The sequence below is a fragment of the Cynocephalus volans genome, chromosome 1 (assembly GCF_027409185.1).
Source record: "Cynocephalus volans isolate mCynVol1 chromosome 1, mCynVol1.pri, whole genome shotgun sequence".
Taxonomy (NCBI): domain Eukaryota; kingdom Metazoa; phylum Chordata; class Mammalia; order Dermoptera; family Cynocephalidae; genus Cynocephalus; species Cynocephalus volans.
Genome location: NC_084460.1, coordinates 10,180,623 through 10,189,049, shown reverse-complemented (window position 1 = coordinate 10,189,049; position 8,427 = coordinate 10,180,623). Strand labels below are relative to the sequence as shown.

At 44.5% G+C, this 8,427-nt stretch overlaps 1 pseudogene; it reads right to left on the bottom strand.

Annotated features, from left to right (window-relative positions):
• Positions 1-3,743: 3,743 nt before the first annotated feature.
• On the bottom strand, positions 3,744-6,723 carry LOC134362416 (poly(rC)-binding protein 1-like; annotated as a pseudogene).
• Between the last annotated feature and the right edge of the window lie 1,704 nt (positions 6,724-8,427).

Here is an 8,427-nt window from a genome sequence, read left to right as displayed (position 1 = left end):
CTTGCTTAGCCCTTCTCTTCTCCCACACCAGTCTTCCTAGTGAGCACATCTTTAATAAGTACTTACTCTCAAGTCGTCAATTCAGAGTCTGCTTCTCAACCACAACAATGAGGTTCTGAACATCAATGACAAGATGCCACATAATATTGAAGTTCTGATGGTTAGAGCTAAAAGAACTGTCTGGATTATGCATTCAAATCATCCACTATTTTAATAACTATAATAATAATATTAGTAACTACTTATTCATGTGCCCAATATCTGCATCATGTACAACTCTAATCTTCATAACCAACCTACAAGATAGTAGTTTTATTCTTGTGGAAGTTTTTTAAATGGCCACAAATTCTTTGACTCTTTCATCCAGATGTGAGGTTTATGTCCCCTTCTCTTGAATCCCATCACTTTTAGAGAAACCCACTCAATTTTTATAACTTGTCCCTCAATCATCAAGACCTCACCACTCTAGGATACTCTTCCCCAGGTAAGTATATACAGCCATGTGGATTAATTAAACTTAAACTGCACCTCTTAACATACAGGATATAGTTGGGTCTTGCTTTTATATTTAGTCTGACAATCTCTGCCTTTTGATTGAAGTATTTAGTCCATTTATATTCATTGTAATTATTAATAGAGTTTCATTTGACTACCATTTTGCTCTTTGCTTATTTGTTTCATCTCATTTTTTGCTTCTTGATTTCCCTTTTCTTGCATTCTTTTGATTTAATAAAATATTTGATTAAATTTTTAATTTAGAATATCAGATTCTCTAGGCAGTGCTCAGATGAGTGAGCTCCAAACTTGGGACTGTGAACTCTCTTTAATTTTTGTTATAGCATGTTTCCTGTACTATCCATGATGATGTTTATGTAGTCAACATCAGGCTAAATTACATTCAAGTGTCAAACAAGGTAAGTGAAATCTTTAGACATTATTAATTTAAAAGTAGACTGGAACAGTAATTTGTGAGTTATTACTGTATAGAGATGCTTCCATATAATCCACATAAAGGAGAAATTACATAGCATAAGATAAAAAATTGAGCTAAATCTTAGAGAAGCCAGCTTGCAAGCAAGAAAAAATTCAGTAAGAATAGGAATTATCACCCACCGTGTTGGTTACCTTGGATTGAGTGTCACCCCCCAAAACTTGACCCCTATTGGGACAGTGTAAAGAGGGTGGGAAATGCTAGTATGGTAATTGAAAGGTTGGTCCATGAAGAAGTGATTAGATTATAGGACCATAATGTAGTGAATGGATTAAAAATGGTGGTCATGAGCATAGTTTGGAGGGCTTTAAAAGGAGAGTGAATGGGGAAGTTAGTCTCTCTCTCTCTACTCCACTATTTTGCAATGTGATACCCTGCTGTCACTAAGTCACCACCAAAGAAAGGCTTCAACAGATATGTTGCCTGGATTTTGGACTTTCAGCCTCTGAAACTATAATCAATAAATTTAGTTTTTTAAAAAAATTACTCAGTTCCATGTATTTTGTTATAAGCAACAGACAGACTAATACATTGGCACTATATATTTTTCAGGTTTATTGGTGCCCCCCACTATCAGATGGCATGTCTGTGATACATTTGATTTTGGGAAACACTGACAAAAATGTTTCCAAATATTTCTTTGACCAGTTTGCCCTATGATAGAGTTTGGATGTGTTGTCCCCTCAAAACTCATGTGGAAATCTGATTCCCAACATGACAGTGTTGGAAGCTGTTTGAGTCATGGGGGCGGATCCCTCATGAATGGATTAATGCTCTTCCTAGGTGGAGGGATTAATGACTGAGTTCTCACTCTATTAGTTCTGGTGAGAGCCAGTTGTTTAAAAGACCCTGGCACCTCCCCACCCTCTCGCTTCCTCTCACCATGTGATCTGCTTGTACCTGCCAGCTGCCTGCCGCTTTCTGCCATGAGTAGAAGCAGCCTGAGGCCCATGCCAGATACAGCTGTACCAGAATCATAAACCAAATAAACCTCTGTTCTTTATAAATTACCCAGTCTCAGGTATTTCTGTTATAGCAGCACATAAATGGACTAATACACCCTATATAAAATAAATCAAACTTTGTAGCCATGTTTCCCTGGATCTTCTCTCTTGTCTGGTGGCTTAGGGCATTGCCACAAAGCCTGTAAGTGTCTAACAAACATGAATTGATATTTGCAGCTTTTGTTTCACTAGGAGAATGTGTAAAACATTAATTACTAGCTTGGGAAAGAAGACAAGAAAAAAGAGAGCAATTAACATTTATTGGTTCCTGGCTACGTTCCCAGCAAGGTGCAATGAGTGTCTATGAGATGAGGATAGGTTTGTGGGCCCTCACAGGAAAGTTGAGGATATCAAATAGGAAAATGCACATGAAAGCTCTTTGAAAACTATGAATGGAGTAAATGCTCTGTCCTCAGTGGGGCTGCCCAGAGTAGAGCCCAAGTCAATGAATTAGATGCACAGGACAGACTGAAGGCATGTGCTCGGGACAAAGAGAGGGAAGGAAGCTCTGTGTCTTCATTTCCTCATTTGGAATTTGGGGATAAGCATCAGAAATTACAATCATCAACAGTTTTTTTATTTTGTTTTGTTTTGTTTTTTTAAAGATGACCGGTAAGAGGATCTTAACCCTTGGCTTGGTGTTGTCAGCACCATGCTTAGCCAGTGAGCAAACCGGCCATCCCTATATAGGATCTGAGCCCGTGGCCTTGGTGTTATCAGCACCGCACTCTCCCGAGTGAGCCACAGGCTGGCCCATCACCAACAGCTGTTTTTAAGCACATCATATTCCAGGCATGGTTCTAGGTGCTGGGGATAAAACAAAGTTCCCGCTCTCATGGAGCTGACATTCTTGTAGATTCTGTTACTTCCAAGTCCCCTTCAATGCCGCCTGGGGATTGAGGGTAGGGGGACCTGGCCTGGATCCGGCATCTTCTTCTGAGAGGCTCAGAGTCCTTGCTTGACCTGTGTTGGGGTAGGTGTTATATCCACTTTTACAAACAGGGAAACAGTGGTCCTGCAACTACCCCACAGTCATCCCTGGGATCCAGTGGCAGAAATATACTAAAAGTAATGTCTCCTGCTTTTTGGACTGCTTCCTTCAGTCTTCCAGCAACCAGAATTTGAAATAAAGACAAACTTAGATGTAATATGGAGATTAGCTCATCAAAGTCCTTCTATGACACTCAGATCCTTGACAATAAATATGCCTGAGGCTAGCACTTCCATTCTGCCTCATCACTCCCTGCGGCCCCGTCCAGGGCTGGGTCAAGCTGGCCTCTCAGAGAGCTTGAGAAGCAGCAGACAGACAGGGTGATGGATGTGGCTGCAACATGTGGGCCCCGCAAACTTTTTATTTTGTTTGGTCTACAAATCAGCTCCGTGATATATCGGTTTTTATTTTTTATTTTTATTTTTTAACCAATCCGTTTTTTTTTTTAATTCTTAAGTTCTTGACATTACAGAACTAAACTGAAATTTATTAACATTCCACTCTTACATTTCTTATCAACAAATAAATAAAATCCATGAGCCAAAAAACCCAAAACAAAACTAAAAACAGGGAAAAGATTATAAAACTAAATATGGATTCCCAGCATTAACAGCTGAACAGAGAATGTGATTTTTAAATTCTTAGCAGATGATAAAGTTGTGTAAAAGTGAACACTTACAAATTATTTAAAACCTGGAATCACTGACCAGAAATTACACAGTCGGATCATGGGAAAACAGCAGAAAGGGATTCTGAGTTAACCTACACAGTTGCAGCTGCACCCCATGCCCTTCTCAGAGGAAAGGCCGGCATTGATTAGATACTGGGCCAGGCTCATACTGGCAGCAGAACCAGTGACAGTAACCTGCCTACCTGAAGAGCCTTCTACTGGATCGGCAATTTTGATCTGGGCCCCGGACATCTGGCGGATCTCATTAATGTTGGTGCCTTGGTGTCCGATTATGCGGCCAATTAAGTTATTTGCAATGTTGATTCCATGGGTGGTTTGAGTAGATGCATCCGAACTTGCCCAATAGCCTTTCACCTCTGGGGAGCTGGAGTCAATTCCTGCGACTCTGGTCCCGCCGTGCATCATGGCAAAGTTGAGACTGTGGTCTTGCCCCCTGGTTCAGCTTGGCCAGCTCCAGCGGAGAAATGGTGTGTTGTCCTTGAATCGAGTCGGCGTCTAGAGGTGGTCCCTCCAGGTCATGGGTGGCGTGGGGGTAGCCCGCAGCGTCGCTGCAGCGATCCTGGCCGCCCGTGCAGATCACTGGGGAGCTGGCCGGCCTGGGCTGGTGCGAACGGCCATGACTCTCCTTTGCGAGACTGGGAGAGCGTCTCCAGCACGACCAGGCAGATCTGCTCCACACACTCGGTGACAGACTGCGGCACGCCAGCCACGGTGATGGCCTGCTCGGTGGAGTTGGGCAGCATGTCCCCCGCCACCTGGACCTGGGCCCCGGTGCTCTTATGGTTCTCTTAGGTGACAGTCACGTTTAGTCCACTCTCAGTCACACCGGTGTCCGTGGCCAGCATTCGGGGGACTTGGGCTCGTTACAGGGTTAAGTCATTGGTGGCTGGTGGGGGAGGGGAGGGGTAGGCCCCAAACGGCCCGGCACGAGGCGAGCGGGGCGGAACGGCGGGCGGGTCCTGACATACCGACTTTTCAAAGCTCCATTAGAAACTGCAGTTGAGCTCCTTAAACTAAACAGGTGCTGTGTCCTTTAGGGGATAATTCTCTGAAACCCAGTCATTATTATGACCAAAGAAAGTTTATGGCATCATCTGGCCAATCCCATTTCTGTGCTTCTGATGGCCCGACAGCTAAATCCCTAGACAAATAATCACTTGTCGATTTTCCAAAAGATGGTAGTCGTTGGCTCCCCCAGTATAAGAACTTGGACGAGCTTTTTCTTCTGAACGAGTTGAGTTTAGAGGTTCGTTCACTCCTCAGAACTCCTTGAACTGACATGTGGGCCTTGGGCTGACACCGAATGCTTTATAAGAAGCGTGCAAAGTAAGTTCTAGAACTTGTCTGAATGCCTTGCCTACAAATATTCAAAATAACACCACTAAGGGGTTTGGCCTTTGAGCTATTTCTGAATTTCTGTGAGGTTTCTCATTCCATCCCTGTCTGTCAACGTGGTGTTCTTCCCCTGGTCAGGGCTTTGGAGACCAGCAAGATTTATGTTAGATGTGGACATTTGGGCTGCAGGCCACTGAAGATCTCTGTCACACACACACGCACTCACGCTCACCTCTCCCTGTGGCTCAGAATTCAACCTTGGAGAGGAAGCGTTTGCCTGGAGTGTTGAGGCAGCAGGAATGACGGTCGGCGTCCTGTGATCCTGCAGCCTGAAGACAGACTCCTGCTGAAGAAGTCGTCCGAGGGGGCAGGAAGAGTCGCTGTGATTGAACAGCTGCTGGATGAAGTAAGTGTGGCCAGAGGAAGAAGCTTGCTGAGGAGCTCGGGCTGGCGTTCCACCTCTGTCCCTTTCAGATGCAAGTTCATGGTGCTTAGTTCTGAATAGACAATCTGGGCTGTTTCTACATTCACTGGCAATCTTTAAAATACAAGAATCATGGAAGACCATGATGTGACCACTGTACAAAATCTGTTCTGGAACATCCGGTGACAAAGCCTGTAGTGTTATCCTCCGATGACGCCAATTGTCGAGCTAGGCAGTACAAAGAAGAAACTCAGAAACTGCACTGCTGGGCCGGCCCGTGGCTCACTCGGGAGAGTGCAGCGCTGGTAGCGCTGAGGCCGCGGGTTCGGATCCTTGGCTGTGCATGGTGCAGACAACACCATGTGAAGGGTCGCGATCCCCTTACCGGTCAGGGAAAAAAAAAAAAAAGAAACTGCACTGCTACCTGCAAAGTCCAAAGAAAAACTGAAACTGAGCAGCTGCCAGCAGAGTAAACATGCTCTATTGTTAGATGTGTGCTCTGCCCCCAGCCTGCTTCACAAACTGCAGAACACACAAAAGCAATTAACTAGAAAGATACATGGGTGCACATGCACACTGACTCCACCCACACAACTTATTTACAAAAAATGTGCTGCTCCACCTCCCAGCCAGACCTGAGGGAGCCTGACTAAATTATTCTATTTTCCCCACAAAGCCTCTCAGATGAACACCTTCAGTGTGGCACTTCTGGTCCTGAGGCACCAGAGTTCTGTTGAGAAACTGCATTCTACCTTGCTATGGTTTGATTGTCCCCACCAAAACTCATGTTGAAACTTAACTACTGCTGGTCAGTTAGCTCAATTGGTTAGAATGCAGTCTTATAATACCAAGGTCAAGGGTTTGGATCCTCATACCCGCCAGATGCAAAAAAAAAAAAAAAGAAAGAAAGAAATTTAATTACCATTGTAACAATATTAAAAGGCGGGATCTTTAGAAGGTGATTAGGCCATGAGGGCACGACCCTCGTGAATGGATTAAAGCTAATATTGTCAAAATGTCTTAGTTATAAAAAGGGGGCCCCCATTTCCTCTCTGTCTTACATCCTTGCTTGCCCTTCCTCCATGTTATGATGCAACATTCTGAATGCCCTCCCCAGATGTGGGCACTGTGCTCTCGGAGTTCCCAGCCTCCAGAATTGTGAGTCAAATACTCTTCTTTTCTTTATAAATTACCCCATCTGTGGTATCCTGTTATAGCAGCAGAAAACAGACTAAGACGCACCTCATTGCCATGTCGTACTTGGGTGAAATCATTTAAGGAACCCATTATGCCCTTTCATGTTTAGGGGAACGTGTTTTCAAAGGTAAAGTAGTCTTATAGAAAAGTGAGTCACTGAGGAAGTCAGTTGAGACCATGAAGTGTGAAGAGTGGAGGCTCTGCTTGAGGGGTGGGGAGGGACGAGAGGAGAAGAGACCATCTCTGCTCTCAGGTCACCTTCTCAGGAGCCTCCTGGGCAAGTGGGGCAGCCACTGCAAATGCACTCAACTACAAGTGACAGAAACACTTCATTGAAGATCTGGTGGAGCAGTAGACAATCTGGTCCTCAGACATTAGGGAGGAAGAACATATGAAGGGTAAGGAGAAAGATGGAGTGTGCCCCTGCACCCCTGCATGTGGAGAAGAGCACAGGCACAGGGTCACAGGGGACCTGGTGTCACTGGGCACGCAGCACCAGGCAGGCACTCAGGACATTTGTGAATAGATGAATGCATAATTAAAGTGACAAAGAGAAGTAATCTGAAGATCTCACAAGAAAGGCAAGTTCTAAAGGTGATTACCTGAGATTTTGCCAAAGAAGAGGGGAAGAGACACTTCTGTGCTAACAGAGGACAATTTGGAGGCAGGAAAGAGAAAAGCATGGGCGAAATAACCATGCATTACTTTTCATATTGATTAAAGGATGTGACATATTCTTTTAATGCACCCAGCTCAAGGAAGATGAACTGGATCAGTGTTTCTCCTAGGTTAATGTGCACCCGAATCACCTGGCATCTTGTTAAAATGAAGATTCTGATTCAGTAGGTGTGGAGTGGGGCTGAGATTCCACCTTTTTAGCAAGCTCTTGGGGGATGCCAGGGCTGCTGGTCCAGGACCACACTAAGCAGTGAGGACCTAGAGATTGCTCTTAATGAACTTTAAGCTTTTAGAAGAAAACCCAACGTGGCCCTTGGTGAGTGATAGCCTCGTGTTGCTGGACAAAGAGGATTTTTCCCAGTACCTGGCAAGCCAATTATTTTGATCCAATAACAAAAGTAGTAGTAATAATAATAATAAGGCTGATACCCTAGGGATGGAGTTTGGATGTGTTGTCCTTCCAGAACTCATGTGGAAATCTGATCCCTGGTGTGGCAGTGTTGAAAGCTGTTTGAGTCATGGGGGTGGACCCCTCATGAATGGATTCATGCACTCTCTGGGGGGTGGGGGCAGTGAGTGAGTTCTCACCCTATTAGTAGCAAATCACACACTTGTAAATTTTGTTCGTTTGGCTTAATCTGTCTTGTAGGTGGTTCCAAATGAGTACATAAATATTAAGCTTTTTTTTTTTCTTACATTGAACTCATCAATATTCTATTGGTTATGGTCTGTTCCCAAGAATAACAGCAAGGCCGCAGTAAACCCATGGCTGGCTAAAACTAGCCCCATATTTGCATAATAAATTGGATCTCATCATCATATCTCTGGTGCCTTCTTAAGTAATCTCCAACAGCAAGCTTAGTGGAAAGTGCTAGAAGAAATGGCCGGCTTGCCAGATCTCCACCCTGAGGCCAACACTTAATAACCCACTTCAAACAGGACTGTTTTATGACTGTGCCCTCTCTGTGTGGGCCTTGAAGTCCCAGAGGCCTGTCTGCTCTCTTCTCACCTGTTGCCACTCTTAGAGATCACAAGTTCAAACCCACCTCCCCCTCCCATGGAAGGGGCCACCAAAGGCTGGACACACAGGGGATTCTTGAGAGCCGTGATGAAGGA